At 45.5% G+C, this 18,186-nt stretch overlaps 1 protein-coding gene across 18 annotated transcripts in view; it reads left to right on the top strand.

Annotated features, from left to right (window-relative positions):
- Sema6d (semaphorin 6D) overlaps nucleotides 1-18,186 on the top strand; it is a 546,498-nt gene that overhangs the window by 485,428 nt on the left and 42,884 nt on the right. For 11 of the 18 annotated variants that reach the window (XM_034495187.2, XM_076929656.1, XM_034495189.2 and 8 more), the window contains exon 1: nucleotides 4,236-4,522. The exons of 1 other annotated variant lie outside the window; for it this stretch is intronic. The gene's annotated coding sequence lies outside the window, so the exon portion shown is untranslated. Of the gene's footprint in view, nucleotides 1-3,255; nucleotides 3,734-4,051; nucleotides 4,523-18,186 lie in introns of those variants that run through there. 6 more of the 18 variants (XM_076929664.1, XM_076929663.1, XM_076929660.1 and 3 more) reach the window with 6 other exon arrangements.

Here is an 18,186-nt window from a genome sequence, read left to right on the forward strand (position 1 = left end):
TAAAAGACACACCCGCATGGAGACAGGGGTGGAGAAAGAATTGAACAAAAATCTGTAACACACCACTGAGTCCCGAGCCTCACCTTTTCTGTGAGTTTTTCTGTAGTATCCCAAGACTGCATTGCCTTTCTGGAATCTAGAAAAGTATTGCTTAGTCTTCACTCCATGCCTGTTGTACTCCTGGCAAAAGGCTAACCATGTTACCTGTGTCATAACGTCCAGTTGGCCACAGTTTTACTATCATGCTTGTTTTGCAAATAAGGAGACTAAAGCCAACTGTTGTTATATAAATTATCCAAATTGCAAATCTACTGGGAAACGGTTGGATTTGAATACACACCATATAAACTCCAAAAAACTTCATACTCACCGGTTGCTGTTCAAACCTCATTAACTAAGATGGAACACACAAATCCTAGTTACAGGTGTGATATTAACCAAATCACTAAAATGTCTTTCTCACTTCTGTTTTCCTGGTTTTTGTTTTTTAGGTTGCCTCACTTCTAACATGGTGTTAATAACAGTATTTCCCTCATAGAATTACTGCCCACTGATATTTTTGAAATGCTTAGAACAGCTTTACAGATGCTAAGCATGGTATTTGTTTAATAGCTTTATGTTTAATGGTTTAATAGCTAATCGTTTAATGGTTAAGAAACTGCACTATTTGATAATTGACAACATTTTACTGAGAATCACACGCAGAGATTTTCTCTAGATTTTAGACACCTTTTATACTTACGATTCAATTGGAAATGAGTTATTACTTATCATTGATGGAAAAAAACATGCAGAGAATACCAAAGTATATTTGCTAAGCAGGTACAGTCAGCCTTTGGGGGAGGGGGTGAAAAAAGCCAAGTGTGTCTATCTAGTTACTAACTCACCCCTCTGTACAAACATCCTCAGTGGGACTGGAAGACCCACTAGATTAGTGCCTAGTGTGCATTACTATGGAGGGGTATTGAGAATAACAACCCTTTCTTATCTGGCCCAGAAGATAGTATGAGCATGTTACAGGCTCCAGTGTCATACCTGTCCCACAAATACTTACTGAGTGTGCATCCCAGTGCTGGACACCAGGCCTGTCCAGGAAAGAAGGAGAAGAACTCTGGTCCATTAACAAGTGTCCAGTTGGGAGACATCCTAAACAAGATAAATTAAATAACATTTCAGAAGAGAGAAGACAGTCATTCAGACCCCTACAAAGGGTTTGTGGGCTGAGGGTACCCTGACACCTAAACAGTTTGTTATTCAATCAAGAAACCAGAAATGCGACTGAATTACTTTATAGGGTGCCGGAGAAAGCAGGAACATGAAGAGAGTGTGTGCCAATGGGGGGGGGGGGGGTGTCAGTGAGCATGAGCCAGTGTTAGTGACTAGAGTGCAGGGCGGGTGGGGAGAACAGGAATTGGCAGCAGTTAACAGGATTAAAGTGCTGAATGGTATGAAGTCGGCAGGGATGATGGAAATCAGCTAGCTGTCCGAGCCCAAGTGCTTTTCTTGGATGTCTTTCTACTAAAGACTAAATAAAGAGTGTCATTTTCCTCTCAACCCCCCATGACACCACACACACACACACACACAACACGGACATCGTAAGTCCTCAAGAGTAGTCTTTGACCCTTTCTTCCCATGTCATGCTCTGGCCTCTCGGCCTCCGGTAGAGCAAACACAAGGATGACTCAAAGGTCCAGACTGATATTTAGAGTGAAAACATATAATTCATGGTTTCAAAGGATCCATCAGCATATTCTCCAGCAACCCACCAGACCATCATTCCTTCTTATTCCCGGATTTAAAGACTCAGTCTTGGGTAAAACTGTAATCTCTGGGTATCTTCCCCTCTAAAACTGCCCACATGTACAGGAACCTAATTTATACTCGATGTTGTAACTCACCCTTAGTAATCTGAACGCTGCAGAGGTTGAAGCAGAAGGATTGCCTCAAGTTTGAGGCCAGCCTGGGCTAAACAACAAGCTCCAGGCTAGCCTGAGCTACAAGAGATGTTGTCTTGGGGTGTTAGTGGGGGATAGATTCAGGAATCTGAAATGAACCTTTGCTGCTACTGCAGACACAGGACAACTTGCAAACCTATCGAGGTGGCCAATGACTTGTTTCCTCATCAACCAAGTAGCCTCTGTTCTCACTTTGCATCTTCACAGGGTGGCCAGTACCCTTTGCCTGCAGTGCAGGAAACAAGAAATGACCGCTGGCCAGGAACCAGCCACAGCTTTCTGGGTCAGAAGTTGGCTAGGAGAGGACCCTGACTGCCAAGTAACTAGCAATGATGTCAGAGCCCCACACAACCAGAAAACACCAGCCAACCAGGAACAAAAGACTCAACAGCAGAAAAAAATCCACTGAGCTAGCCTCAGAAGCTGCTCTTTCCGCCCCCTACCCATTTCTTGTAACAGGAGGAACAGCGGGAAAAGCTTGCATTTTAAAGGGTTGCCCTTTCTCTCCTGGCATGCTTTTGGCTACAAGTGTTAACCTGGGTGTCTTTTGGAGTTCCTTTTCAACTCTGGGGTAGTTCTTCCTAAATGTAAACATAACTGTGTGGAAGAAAAGCAGGAAGAATCGTAGACATGATATGCTTCCATGCCCGGTCTCTCTTTCCACGGTAATTAACTACACGCAAAGGAAAACCAAAGTTTGGCGGAAATGCTACCTTCTTTCTCTTTAACCGAGGGCATCAGGGTTGATTCCTGCCACTTAGAACCCCTAAGTGATACATGATTAGATTGGAAACTAATAAACATAGCCCGTTCTTGGAAATGAACTTTGAATTAAGATCCTCTTGTTTGGAAATATATGATTCTTTCATTTCATTTATGACAGTCCGTACATCTTAAATGATGTCGCTTCAAGGACATTTTCAATTCTCCCACAACGTATTAAACGAAACACTTGCCTGTAAAACCGGCTCATTAGCCTGCAAAATTACACTGTACTGAATGGCTTTCATTCAAAGTGGAAATAAGATTTTTAGTAGGCAATTTCTGTATTTTCTAAAGCTACAGCTATGTTTGATTGCTTCTTCCCAGCTGTTTTACTTAGTGGTTATAAAGATAAATGGGGGAGGGGGCTTGTAGATATGAGCTCAAAAATAAATCCTAGACTAGAAAACTAAGACAAAACTTCGGGGTACAACTGCGCCCACCGCACCACTGGGCTGCAGCGATTTGTCCTCGGGACGTCTGGGGGAGGCTGGGAGAGTAGTGAGGGCGCCTGGAGGAAGGGAGAGGGAGGGAAGGGAGAGGCGGCTTTGCAGGCTACAGAGGCGGCGCCAGCTGGGCGACCCGGCTCCGGGAGGCGCGGGAGGAGCGGCTCTGCTAAGGTGGGAGAGCCTGGGCGCGCGGCCGAGCGCGATCAGGGACGCGGCGGCCACTGGGGTCGAGGCCGCGGCGCGCGTAGGGCTCTGGGCGGCGCTGGCCGCTTTGGGAGCTGCAGAGCAGCGAGGGAGCCGGGTTCTCGGGGAGCGACTCTGAGATGGATCGAATTACACCATTTGCCGAGCAGCGGTTTGTTTTGCTCGCGCTGGGTCCCGCCGCCGCCGCCGCCGCTGCCGCCGCAGCCGCCAGGGCTGGAGCGGGCGAGTTTCAGGATAGATCGCAAGGCGAGACCCGAGACCGTGGGATTGCTCTTTCTGCACACTGTCTTGATCGGCTTTTCCGTCTGATCGCGACAAGCTTTATTTGTCTGTTTTTTAAAGCAGGCTTCCCCATGAGAGGTAAGACAGTCTCCCAAGCTCCGCGGACGCTCTGGGTGCGTGATGGGGGTGGGACCCCGAGCCCGGAGCCCGCAGCGCAGCTGTGTGCGGGCGCGTGTGTTTGCGTGGGCGTAGCGTTGTATCTCCCCGGAGTTCATTGCTCCCCCAAGCCTCACGGTCTCCAGCGGTGCCCGAGGCGCCCGGGGAGGTCTGGCTGACCGGTCCCAGCTGGCCGGTGGGCGGCCTGGGGGCGGGGCGGGGCGGGGCGGCTCGGACCTCCTCCTAGGCGCACCCCTCCTCCGGGGCGCACCCCTAAGGGAAGAAAAGACACCCTAGTCTGTGAGGAAAAGTTTCTTCCTGGCAGGGCCGGCTCGGCGCTGCTCCGCAAGTCGTCAGAGTGAGCCTGCCTTCCTCTCTGCGGGGTTTGGAGCCTCCAGCCTGCCCGCAGAGCAGCCCTGGCCGCCCGGCCAGCTTTTCGGCCGGGAGAACGCAGGGACAGCCTGCGAGCGCGGAGCCACTGACTGTCCACGCGGGGACCGTGGGCACCCACCCGCTGGGCTCCCAGCCGCTCTCCCCCGCAACTTTGCGTGCTTTGTTCTTTGGCTGAAAAATGCTCCACCGAAGCGCCGTAGACGGGGTCTTCTCCAGGCGACAAGGGCTCGGCCGGGAGACGTGTTACGCTCTCAGCTCCCCATCAATTATGGATGGAAACAAATAAGGAAAAGTCAATTTTGTATGAGCCGCGTCTTTCGCAGCCAGAGGCGTCTTGTAGCCGGGAGCAGAGGCAGGCAAACCGAGCCCAACAACCAGGTAGGGAAACTTCCAGATTCTGCTGCAATGGCACTCTGTAGAAATTGAGGCAGTAGCCGCCCTGGGGAAATTTGGAAGCGCTTTCAGCTCTCAGTCGGACATCTAACTCTTGGGTTCTAAGAACTTGAAGGTGTGGATGCAAACTGAGTTTGGAATTTTTCTCATTATTCAGCTACCAGGGCCATTGCTGGCAGAGTACTGTTTAAATCTAATACTTGGGTTTTTTTTGTTTTGTTTTTCAAAAAAAAAAAAAAAAAAATGCAGTGGAGCGCACAGGGGAGGGAGTGGGGGAAGTATTTCAGTAGAGGACGTGAGTTAGACCACTAGGGGAACTGGACTGGTCAGTAGTCAATTCCAGCATCCTCAGAGCGGGACAGCACATCGTCATTATAGAGATACCCCCCGACTTTGTGTACAGTAACTGGACCCCATGACAGCCTCTAAGGCTTCTTTTCCTTAAATACAACGCTGCTTCTGGTTACTTACGGGAAACGTCGAGGGCTACCTCCTCTCAAAACTTCTAGCTACTATAAATTTGAAGTCTGCAGTACCAAATGTATGTGTTTCCCCCTCTTCCCTCTGCTTGATACTTGCTACAGTAAAGTAGAATCTTTTATTTCAGTGCTGAGGTCTCAGGGAAAGAGTTAACATTTTTATTCCGTTGGTTTAGTCTCTGTCCCTTGAAAAGGAGAAATACTCCCTTTGGAGAAAAATCTCCAAGGCTTTTCTTCCCTGTATTGTGAAATCTTAGACAGCTGGGGGGGGGGGGTTGCTTTACTGTCTTTTTGATGGCATAAAAGAATAGATTCTGGTGCTGTGTTTATTCAGGATGTTAAGTATCTACCCTAGGAAATTAACTTCTCTTTAGTAGTGGTTAATGCAGTGAGTGACAGACTCATTCCCTCAAGCCAGCATGTATTACACACAAGCATTTATTCTGGCTTAGATACCTAAAAATTCCTGATCAGCTCTGAGATTGGGCTTATATCACTAGGAACCTAAATATCTGAAGATAAGCTACAGCTCACTCTTAGCTGAGATTTGCTTTTCGGACTGCCAGGGCTTTTGTCCAGGTCTCTGAGATAGGCTCTGAGAAGACAGTTAAATACAAGATCCTAAGATTTCTCTGCTGGCATGTTCAGAAAGAGCAACAACCCACTAGCATTTCCCACTGGATCCTACAGAATATTGGTACCCATCTCACTTCTCCTAAGAATGCTACATAGGTACCCTTTCTGAGGAGCATTTCTCTGATGCACGAGAATGTGGCAGGAATACTGTGATGTCTCCATCACCGGGCATCTGGTTAACTTGAGTTTGATTTAGATCTGTGGGCATTTTGCCACCCCTCCCCCCTCTTTTGATGCCCTCTAATAGTACCGGCTCCATCTGGTCTTGCCTCCCTTGGTCTGATGGATTTGAAAGATGGCTGTGACGTCAGCCTTAGTCCTTAGAGTGAGGGCAACTTAAAAATCCAGAAGACTTCAGCTCACTGGCTTGCTGCACAGGAAGGCTCTGTCCAGTAACTAATGTGGGTAAGTGGGCCTCTGTATCCTGTCTGGTGGTTTCTGTTCCTTGAAAGGCCATGAACAAGTAGCTTGGATTCAGAACTTTGATTCCAAAAGATCCTCCTGATTGTTGAGGACTTAACTGAGTCTGAGGGAGCTCTTCTTGCTGCTCTGTCATAATGAACCGTGGTAATTAGCTTAGTCATTGTTCTTGCATGTGAGTCTCACTAAGATACAAAGGGTGAAAAATGCATCTGAAATAGGGTCATTTTTCACTCTTTGGATGCATTTCATGCAGGACTGAGAGCCTGGCTAGATGCCTGTCCAGTGTTAGTGCAGCCTTAGGAGGCAGACTCCTACCCTAACACGCTGCAGGACAAAATGTTATCTTTTATTTCTGTTAAGGGTCTGTAAGCTTGCATAGACTAGATTTATTTCTAGAGGAAGCAAGAGGCAGTTGAGGTAGGCCAGCCCATCTGTGTTCATTGAGTACCTGTCATTTGCAAGGAGGTATAACCATAAGCCAATACCCTGTGGCCAGATATGCTTTTGTATGCTTACCTTGAGCAACACTACTGACTTGAAAACCAGATCTGTGGGCAAGAAATATAAATCAATCTCTCTCTCTCTCTCTCTCTCTCTCTCTCTCTCTCTCTCTCTCTCTCTCTCTCTGTCTGTCTCTTGTGCAAGTTGCTCTATGACCAAACTTAAAAGCAAGATACTCTGCATACAATGTTCTTGGTGTAGGCCTCCCCACCCTCAGCATTAATGAATGGGCTATCAGTTTAGTTTGTGTACTGGGTCTGTCACAGCAATGGAATATGGAATTCTCTGAGGCTTATGTGAATGGAGACTTAGCATCAAAACTCTACCCAATCCAGTATCTCAGGATATGGTAGAGGACGTTTAACATCCCCAGTTGGGAGAAAAATTGTTGTGATTTATTCCCATGCCACATGCAAACAGTAGACCCTGTGACTCCATTAAGCATGCCAGGACACTTTTCAGTTGAGGTGGCTATCTTCAGGTGTTTTCCTATCGGACCTTGATGACAGGGGCATAGCTCACCATTGAGGTGGATTTCATTTCTCCTCAACGGGAAAATTGTTATAAGTTCTTAATTTTAAAAAAAGAAAGAAAGAAAAGAAAAGAAAAGCAGAGTGCAGCTAAGGGCCTTCAGATCCGTGGAGTGCAGAACCCACATGAGGTGTTCCCGTTTCTCAAACTTTTCTTTTGCTATTGGGCTTTGTTAACTCACCCAGATTAGCATTTTAACAACCCTGAAGTGAACTTCTGCCATCCTCTCCACTTGGACACAGTATGTAGATCATCCATCATCCTGTCCTTGGTTACAACAGGCTGTTGGCTCTATCACCATTTGGAGGTACACAGAATCCATCCAACTGTGAATAGCACAGCTGGCAACAGCAATTTTTCCTTCCACACCACTGGCAACATTGTCTGGCTGTGGTAACTAAAGCTAACACACAGAACAGGAAGTTTCCATCATTTCACAACCTGTGCCAGCCAGGCCCCTCATTCAGTGTTGGAAGTCCACCTGCCACAAGGCCTGCTGGCTTGCAAGGTGTCTTTCACTTGCAGGGGAGCTTGTTCCAGCCTTAAGCAGCATGTGGCCACAGTACTGACACTTTAGGCGTAATACAGTTTAGTCACAGAATTACAGAGCGAGGAAGCTTCATTCAGACACTGTTCATCCTGCCCTTCAAGAATTCATTCTATCTGAAAGGTGAAGAAAGAAATAAGAACAGCATTTGGCCTGTGACCCAGAACTAGAGACAGAAAAAGACCTGTCCAGCTCTTCAGTGACCCACACATGCCCTGGCTTCATCCATTTTGTAGACTGTGCAATGGACCTAAACACAGGCTGGTGGTCCACAGTACACATAATTTTGATCATATCTTGTTGTTTTCCCCATTTTTTATATCTGTAATGCTAGCTATTGTTTGTTAGGGAAAGAATAACATGTATTAGGCAGGTGAGTTTCTTAGGAGATATTGCCAAGCTTTTCAGTGGCTTGTCTTGAACTTTTTGAATTGAGAATACTTCTTTGGGGATTTGATGGGCTGAGGGGGTGGTGTCATTCCACACATTGGTGTGAGTGACCTCAGCCACAGAATAGCAGAGACAGGGAGGGTGGTGGAGATGGAAGAAGAAGATGAGAGAGGGACCAGAAACCATAATGCCCAACAATGAACGGAGTCTGCTGATTAAACTCTAGACACCCTAATAAGATCATCATCTTGATTATGTGCAAGATCAAACACCTACAAGGAGGTAGGCTCCAGTATCACTACGTGATATGAGGAAACTGAGTCACCCAGTAGGGAATTCAAACATCCCAGCATACATTGCATCTTCACAGTAATGGATCGCTTTGATAGTTCTGACTCCTCTTAATAAAGTTACATTTGGGGAGGATGTGTTTACTGAATGACTTACTGATGTGGGTGTGCTCCAGAATTGTGTCTTTCTTGCTAACCTAAGTCATGTTTTCCTATTGGCCAAATAGCCGTGACATCTTCAGCGGTCTCAGATAGCATTTCTCCCAACACTGCTATCCATGTAGGGTCTTCTTCTCTAGGATGGCAACATGAAAAGACATATGGCATTATTCACTCTTGAAAAAGTGCCATCTGGGCGCACTTACCATTTGGTTCCCAGTTGTGTCAGGTGACAATCTAGTCCACACTTCTGTCCCATTTCCCAAAGGTGTTCATGGGCCACAGCTCTGGGGTTTGAAGATGCTTGCCTGAAGCCTGAGTGTGGATTCCAGGGTGATGCACGCTGTTCTTCATATTGCTTCAACAGGACTCTTTGATCAGACATGCTGCTAAGATGTTCGTTCTTCCACACAGCAACTTTCTGTTATTGTGTGTTTTCCTTCAGAATTCCTATGGGAGGAAAACCAGATATTCATTGCCATTACACATGATGCTGAAATTTTAGGTTTTCAGCATGTATTTAAGGGAAGGAAATACAAGTTTCAAAAGTAAGCGTTCAGTGTGTCAGTACATGTATAATAAAGCCCCAGGAGGATCTGCAACCACTTAGCCTGTTATTGGAGTCTGCATTTAGCAGTAGAGGCAATGGTTTGCACTGGCACAAATGAACTGGAGTAGAGGAAGCTTGTCAAGAAAACACTTCTGTTCCTCAGTGGACCATCAGCAAACCTGGAAGCTAGACTCTCATCCTTTACCATACCTCCCTTGTAACCACAGGATTGCTTGGAAGATCTCTTGGGTAATTGGCAGATGGAAGAAAGATAGCTCTGAAAGCAATAGACAAAGAAAGAGAGACCACAGAAGTAGTGATTGTACTCCACAGTTTCTGTCCTTGTCATCGTCACAAACATGTTCATTGAGCTTCGGCCAAGGGTCTGCTACGCATGAGTTTATTAAGGACCACGACACAGTTCCAGAGCTCTAAGCAAATAGCCACGGTAGAATGGGGTGTGTTTTAAGCACCAGAGAAGATACACCCAGTCCTGTGGAAGCGGAGTAAAGGGAGGTTATTTCTGGCAAGGATGGTCAGGGAGGGCCCTGTGGAGCCACTGATATTTGAGCTGGTCGGTCCTTGAACTAGGTAGGACTTGGACAGGTGGACAGTGAGAGGCAGTGGGGGAGGTGTTGAAAGAGAAGGCATTCCAGGCATAGAGAACAGCTTAGGCAGAGGGCCTGGGGTGGGGTGGGTTTGGGGTCAAGGTCAGTTGTCTGCCTTTGAGTCCTTACCTACCTCAGAGTTGTGTTCCAGGTGCACAGTTGCAGTTGGCTGTGCAACCCACAAAGATGTATTGGGTGTCCCTGAGCTGCTGGCTTCACGGAGTAAGCCATCAGAATGCATGGGATCAATTTGGGACAACTCGGATTGCTCCCTGATGAGTGGTGAAAATACCATGTCAGCTGCAGGTGGATCATATATACCCAGACTCAGTAGTGAGGACCCAGTGAGACCTCTGCTCACTGAGATATTGAGCAGAAGCAACCTAGGTCGTTGATTTGTCTGCTGTATCTCTTCTTTCTAACACAAAAAGACTTTAAACATAGACTCTTCCAATTTTTTTTATATGCATGTTTGTATAAGCGTTCTGGAAGAGAAAGAAGATGATGTGGAGACAGGAAATAGAGATGAAAATAAAAACATTGAAACCATAATAATGCAATGGACTGGAGTGTAAGGCCCATTTCAACGGCAGCTCCCTAAGGCTGTGGCCTGGGTCAAGTCAGCAGAGGGAAAAGCACATACGTTCAGCGAACGTAGTGAATGTATGAGTGAGTTTTATCGTACTGCAGATGGAGTCTCCCCTGGCGGGCAGCCTGCATGGAGTGGTTTGAGGCTGGGGCCGCTTACTCCTAATAGAGGACAATGACTTGGAAAATTATGGCTGCATCCTTTAGGAAGTGAACATTTCCTTTGTGGTTCTGAGCTCCCAGGGCAAACTTTCTGATACCAGTGCTGGCTCTGTGTGTCATTTCCTCCCTAACACTGTGACTCCCCCTTCCCCATTCCAAACCTGCCTCCAAGCTAAGTAGGAGCATGGATGATCCTCAGCCATTGTTAACCCAGAGGTTAACGTCAGTTAGTATCAACACACAGTTAAGTTTAATGGTGAGTGTTACAAACTTTGGGGGAGGAAAGGCAGAAGTTCTATAGCCTAAGTATGCTCATTAGAATACATAACGAAAGGAAACGAAGATGAAAACCGGGGACATTGGAAATGGTCAAGTCAGCTGCTTTCCCAAGCCTTGTACCCACCCCTGGCTCAGCATTCCAAGGTATATACAAGTCTCTCACAAGTTAATGCTTTGCATGATAGTCTTAACGAAGTATCGCTGCCAATTAAACATCAATCAGAAATTACAAAATAGGTCAGTAGGGAGAGGTTTAATCATGAGCAAATCCAACATGGGGAACAGACTTTTTAGGAATATTCCAATGACTTAAAACAGAGAGCCTAGTGAAGTCGAGTAGTTGATCGGCCGCCTGCACAGTAGCTTGAAACGAAAGGCACACTGCTCCCCTGTGCCCGGCACAGTTGCCTCTACACCCAATCTAAAATAAACTGGCCTGGCTCAGCGGGGCTAATAATAACAGTGCATGCTATGTGTTTGCCCTGCACTGTGGCACTGTGCCTAGCACTTTAAATATGTTGTCTCATTTCATCCTCGTGCCGCCCCCGAGAATGTAAGGCTGAGAGCAAGGGGCTGGCATATGTGAATCCTCACCATGTGTCTGACACGCAAGCGAATATGCTAAATCACTTGATCAGCATTCTTTAAGATGGCTACTATTAATAACATACTTGTTATACAGAGGAAGAAACTGAGGCATGGTGGAGTAAGAATGTCCAGGAGTTAAACCACTCACTACTCAGTAGTGAAAGTGGGGGGAACTAGGATCTGTGAGAGGTAGTATATTTCGATAGGTAAGCTGTGTGATCTTGAACAAGTTATTTAACCTCTCTGAGGCTTATAAACAGCTAGTAGTACCTGTGTCTGAAGAGGTTGTGAGACAGTAATGAATTAATATTTGAAGAGCACTTATAATAGTGCTTGGCATGAAGCAGTTTTTTAAATATACCACTGTCTGTTAGGTAAAAATAAATATAGTCTGGCTCCAGAGTCTGTTCTCTTGGTCTTCATTCTGCTCATCTTGCTGTGTGTGACTCTGGCACGGCTCTTTGACTAGTGTGTGACTTCTGCTCCACAGCACCTCTGTACGCTAGTGACTGGTTCAATCAGCCTGGGAAAGGGATTGCTGCAGGTGGCCTGGAGACTGGCCTCGGCCCCTCTGTGCTACTGTGGAAGATCTGCAACCCAGATGTCTGCTGTTTGAGAGACATGACATCAGAATCTGGAGTCCACTGCAGGTGCTGTCAAAGGACAGTTGCAACAATTGGTGTGTGTTCTGTGCTGGTGGCTCCTGGCTTGGTGAAACCTGCCATAAACACTCAGGCACACTCCTGACCCACAACCCTGGGGTGCCCTCGGACTTTATAATTCATCAGCGTTACACAGATTAAAATGCAGATTCCCAGACCCTAACCCTCTCTCAGGTTTACCATGTAACTAACCCTGTTGACCACCCTTTGAGAAAAGAGCTTCCAGTGTAGCCAGAGTATCCCTGATAGCCAGGCATCTGCTGACGGCCTAGCATCTGGGGGGATGCAGGTTCCCATGTCAACACATTCCTGGACAGCAAGATGGGTGTGAACAGGCTGCTAGCTAGACATGACCTCTTCCTGCCAGCCCAGGGCATCTCAGTTAGCTTATGAAAGAGAAGAGAAAGCAATAAAACACACTGTGAGCTAAAGAGGCTTATTTTTAAAAACTCTAGTTTGTAAAAGATTTCCACCGTGAGGAAAAATCAGGAAAGAAAAAAGAGCCTGGCTTATTTCTGCTGACTGGCCTGTATCATTTTATAAGCGGGGCCCTGGGCCAGTATTCCTATCAACAGTTCTTGATGCAATGATAAACTGAGATAAGGGTAATCAAACTTCATGCTTCGGGGCATCAGGTGATTGCCTGCTGTGGTCAGGATGGAATTCTTCTCCCTAGTGCTTTGCACAATTGACTAGACACATTAGACAGAGGTGTGTTTTTATTTTCCATGCTTGGGAGTGTGGGGCTGAGACCTGGCTGCTAACTCCTCTGGCTGAGCCCTCATGGGAAGAAGTGTGTCTGGAGCGAGCAACCCCATCACCCTTGGTTATCATCACTTATTGCTACTCTGTATCTATTGATACAGTGCACATGCTAAGGTCGGGAGCACACTGCACTTAGAAGCAGGTGCCTGGATCTCCATCCATGGTCAGCCAATCAAGTCTCCTCATCTGTTGATGCTCTGCTGCCCGGTGAAATTATAGTTAGTGTCAGATACAACAATACATGGAAATGAAAGTGCTGTTAAAATGTAAGGTGCCATTACAACATAATGAAATCACGGCTCATTGTAAACAGCCGTCGATACATTTTTGCTGGAACACTATCAGGGGCATAATGACTGAGCATTGAGTTCTTAATCTGTGTGGAGCACTGAAAGGTTTTATTTACACTCTCTTAGGGTCCTGTGTTACAGTGTTGGAACACCTACTTGTTTTATTCCTGTTTTGTATGGAATGCCACAGTTCCTTGAGGAAATCCTGAAGGAATGTCACCCTCTCATAGATGACTACAAACCAGTAGCCCACAACAATTGGGATTTATAATTTTATAGTCAGAGGGAGTGGCAGTCTGAGATGCATGTCAGTGGGCGCATATCAAGGCACATAGGTGCTGGGGGCAAACTCTTCTTGCTTTCTGTGGTCTCCATGGCTCTGTTCAGTCCTTGCTTGTTGCTCCATCCTCCTTGTTTGCAGTTACTGTCTGGCTTCTGTATCCCTGTCTTCCCTGCCTCCCTCTTCCACATGTTAAGGACCATCATAATAACTTTGGCCTTAGAGATGACCCATGATTAGTTCCCAGTTTTAAAGTCCTCAGCCTAATCGCCTTTTTGCCAAGAAAGGTACCATATTTTAAGGGTGGCAGGAACCCAGGCGTTGACACTTCTCAAGGGTGGGGCTGTCATTCTGCCTAACATAGCTCAGGACCCTATGAGGACCATGCAATAGCAGCGTCAGAATTTCTGCCCAGTTCTGACTTTGAGGCCTGTATCTCAACCACTGCCCATAAACCTCCTCAATTTAATTGATGGAGAAAACAATAAAACCGTAAATATAAGTGGTGAGAACAGTTATGTTGCTCTTAGAATAATCAGTTGGGGGCTTTTAAATATAGCCATACTAGTTTGTAACAACCCAGACCTGACCTATACTGATCTGCGTGTCCTGCTCTGTACTGAGTATGCTGCACAGTGGGGTCTTTGTTGTTGTTCTTGTTTTGTTTCTAAGATAGGTATTTACTAAATGAATTGAAAGTGCTTCAGGTATCCACTTGGTTTTCTCTGACAAAACTGGCTCAATGCAGTTTGGGACCCAGAGCCGTTTTGAAGCCAGAGACCTGTGGGGAAGGTTTCAGAGCAACTGTCTACTCTCTAGGGGAGAATGGAGAAGCATGACAGACGCAACTGTCTTGTCACTTGCTGATTTTGGCACTGCCTCTTGGCCAACTGGATGTAGTTTCTCAAGCAAGACTATTGTGCTCCTTCCCTGATGACCATGACTTTCTCTGGTTTGTAAAGCTCGAAGTCCCCAAAGGCCAGTCATTCAATTAATGTCCTGTGTTCGACAAAAACTCAAAAGAGCAGAGGAAAGTTCTCAGGGCCTCTCTTCTAACTGATGTGTAAAGTCAATTCTAATTTTGAAAGTCAGACTGTATACCTGTCAACACAAAAGATTTCAGAACAGTTTGAAAGTGGATTAAGAACGCAGAGCTAGGAGTCTGGAAGCTAGCCTTGCTTGACCACCAGCCTGAAGCTTGAGACAGGCCCTGGCCTACTGGCCACCGTTTTCTTTGTAGAACAAAATGAATTTGAGGGCAGACTGGTACCTAGAACCTCCCATTATTAGAAGGTTCTAGTAATGGGGTTCTTTAATGCTACATTTATCTACATATTGTATCTTCTTCCTCCATTGTAACAGCCAATACCATGGTGACTTAAAAACCATGAGGCCCCTAACTTGAGTGTGATACACTTGTGTGCACACAGAGCCAGGCAACAGATAGCCCGACTTTTCAAATTTATTATTGCCATTTACATTTTTACAGCATCCTGCCCATTTCTTTGGGGATCACTTACACTTCGTTGCTGTTAATATAGTTTTTAGACTCAATTTTCAGAAATACGTAGATAATATCTTCAGTTAGCAATAACTGTACCTCATTCAGCTCTCGGGAGCTGGTGCATCGCTTCAGCGCAGCCTCTTCGTAATTTTCACTTGAGTCCCCGAAGAGCCATCCCCCATCTTAAACATGTTGCACTGAGAGGGCACATGAGCTTCAAAGGACTGAGATGGACCCAGCTTATGGGCTGTGGCTGGTTTAGCTTGTACTTCAGAAAGATGTATGCTGATGTCCAAAGTCAGAGAGGAAAGGAACGTCTTTATTGATTAGTAAAATCTTTTCATGAAAGAGGAAGGTGGTCCTCCAAAATAAATGTGTCATCTTTGATTGAATACAGTGGTCTCTGTCATCCATAGGGAATTAATTTCCAGAACCTTTTCCGGTGGATGTCCAAAAGCCTATGTGTACCATGCCTTCCCTCATACAGAAATAAATACCTATAATAAACGTTAATGTGTATATTAGGTGCAGTAATAGATTAATAACAATAGCTAATAGCAAAATGGAAGCGTCACAGTAGTAAACACTGATAAATGCTGTGCTAATCTGGTATCTTTCCAAACAGTGACTTTTATTTTTGCTTTTCCATTAAAAGTGGGAACTTAATGGCTCTCAGGCATATATGTCCACTGACTACATCGCTGTGAGACTTTGAAGCCATTTCTAAGTCAGAGAAAGGGTTCCTTTGGGCTCAAGCTCTGTACTGCACCGGTCCAGCTGATCATTAAGACAGATGCTAAGTGGCCAGTAGGCAGCTGGCTTACACATTATGGTGTCTCTGCATAGAGGGATGATTCCTGTACCAGCTGGGATGGTGCCCTGGTTTTGTTTCCTGTTGCTGTGATAAAATACTCTGAAGAAAGCAAGTTAAGAGATAAAAAGGAGTTGGTTCACAATTTCCAGATTATAGGGAAGTCAAGACAGCAGGAGCCCAGTGCAGTTAGTCACATTATATCCAGAGTCAAGAGCAGAAAGTAGTGAGTGAATGCATGCATGCCAGTTCTCAGAAGGTATGCATATTCACAATGCATGTCAGTATTCAGCATGCATACCGTAAGTGTACATAATGCATGCATGCTCAGAATGCACCCCAGTGCTCAGAAGGCACGCATGCCCGGCATGCTTTCTCTACTCTTAGAGCCCGGGTTCTTATTTCCAGGAAATGGTGCTCAGGGGATTTCCTGCCTCAATTAACACAATCAAGATAATCTCCCATAGAGGTGTCCAAAGGCCAACCTAGTACAGACAGTGCCTTATAAACCTCCCTTCCTAGGCAGGTGTAGATTGGTATTACAGGTAGAGAACACTGAATGGGAGGCTGAGGAAAGTGAGGGTTCATGTGTTTCTTGAATTTTTGTGTCAATATTTCCAGACCACACTAGGTCAGAGGTGCTTGAAACCACAGAATAACAGCACTGTATATTAGAGGGCTGCAACATTTCCTTTACAAATATATATATCTATATCTGTATCTACATCTGTCTTTACAAAAATATGTATCTTCAAATACATGAATATAGCATATGTAATATATAAATGCTGCCATTTAATACAGATGTCCTTGACAGTCTCTGCTCCCTGAATTGTCCAGCTTACAGACAGGAGGACGAGTAACTCCAGACCGGCAGTATCTGCAGCCCATGTGCAGGTGTGCAGTGTCTACTGCTTAGTTTCTACCACAGGAACCTGAAGCTTGGTTTCATTTCCCCTCAACTATCCTCAAGATTTTCCCATTTTTGTCAGACTCAAAATTATGAAAATTAACTACACTACTATAGACACATCCTTTACACTGGTGTTTGCCAGTCTGGATTCATAAAGTGACCTGGCGCTACCACACATCCACATTCTAATCTCCATACAACATACTTGGTCCATACAGAGCTTTTGGATAAGAGCCTCTGAAGTCAGGATAGACAGAGACTGAAATCCTGGCCTGTGTTCAGTGAATTGAGTATATCAGTAGTCTCCCTGAGCCTTGCTCTCCCATCCTATAAAATGGAGAATGTATCCTTAAAGAGGTAAAACCAATGAGCACTCTGCATAGGATCCAGCCTGGCTACTGGAACTTCATACTGCTTCAGCGTGCCAGGTTCCTATGATGAGAATGCTTTGGCATGAAAACAGAAATCTCCGTTCAAAGGTGTTTAAATGCTCAGGACCTCATGTCAGGCTCCAAGGACTCCTAAGATGTGCTGCCTTTGAGGTTGATTCCTTCTCTAGCTAAACAAGTTACAAAGGGTTGAGTGTTTGCCATGGCTTTTCCTGGGGCAGCTGTTTTCATGTCGCCACAAGCATTTGTGTGTCAGGTGAGAATCCAGCAGATGAGGAGGCCAGGTCTTCCCAGAATGCTGTAATGAGTGACAGACCTCCTTGGTTTCATTGTATACCCACCCAGATCTGGATGCTAAACTGCTCTGGGACAGGGAAGGGAAGGGGACGGTTGTGAGTGTAACTGGTTGAGGAGGTTGGTATGCCTGGCAGCATAAAAGCAGCATTTGGTTTTTCAGACCACTTCCATACCTTGTCACACATGATGTTAAGTTTCCACTGTGTACGAGAGAGCATGACTGTGGGTGTATACAGACTGTAAGTTTCATGGTTGGCAAGGAATACTTTTCTCCATTATATAAAAGTTTTACACAGCTGAAACAGAAATTACATTTGATTAGCCAGCTAAAAATATAGAAGGTGTTTGACAGTGGAGGAAAATGCTACCAAATGTGGGCACTAGAAAGAGCATAAGCTCGCTTCCTTCCTGCTCCCTTCTTTTCCCGGTAGCTTGTGTATGATGAGAAACAAGGACCCCCTTCCAGATCAACTTGGAAACATCACAGTAAATATAGTCATAATTATAAAGGCTCTCTCATCCGTTGAGAGTCAGAAATGCTAACTCCATTTTCTGAAATGCAGAGATATTTCATGATCATAAATTCACAGTTTTCTCACACTCCTACTTTAAAAAAAAAGCTGTTAACCCTTGAAGCTCCAGAGTTCAACTTTGATGTGTTTCCATTACACGTGATAAGTCTTGTAGCCACCAAAGAAAGTTACTGCTTCCAAGCTTCTTTGTCACATAATAGAGTCCATCACAGGGTACCTGAAGGCAGTCTGACTGGCGGAGCCGTCTTCCCCTACGTGCATTCTCACCCTCCTTTCCTGGTTTAGTTAAACAATAAATCAGGTCTAAGATACCATAAAACCCGGGCAAGGAGGCCCCTCCTTTACTTGTCTTTGTCCAGCTGCTCTGCCTTTGGATGGAGCTATAAAAATTAACTACCTAGATTTTTTTTAATATCCGAGATTTCTACTTTTGGTGTTTTATAGTTGCATTTTTGCCCACCAAGGTGAGACATC

The sequence above is a fragment of the Arvicanthis niloticus genome, chromosome 2 (assembly GCF_011762505.2).
Source record: "Arvicanthis niloticus isolate mArvNil1 chromosome 2, mArvNil1.pat.X, whole genome shotgun sequence".
NCBI classification, from domain to species: Eukaryota; Metazoa; Chordata; class Mammalia; order Rodentia; family Muridae; genus Arvicanthis; species Arvicanthis niloticus.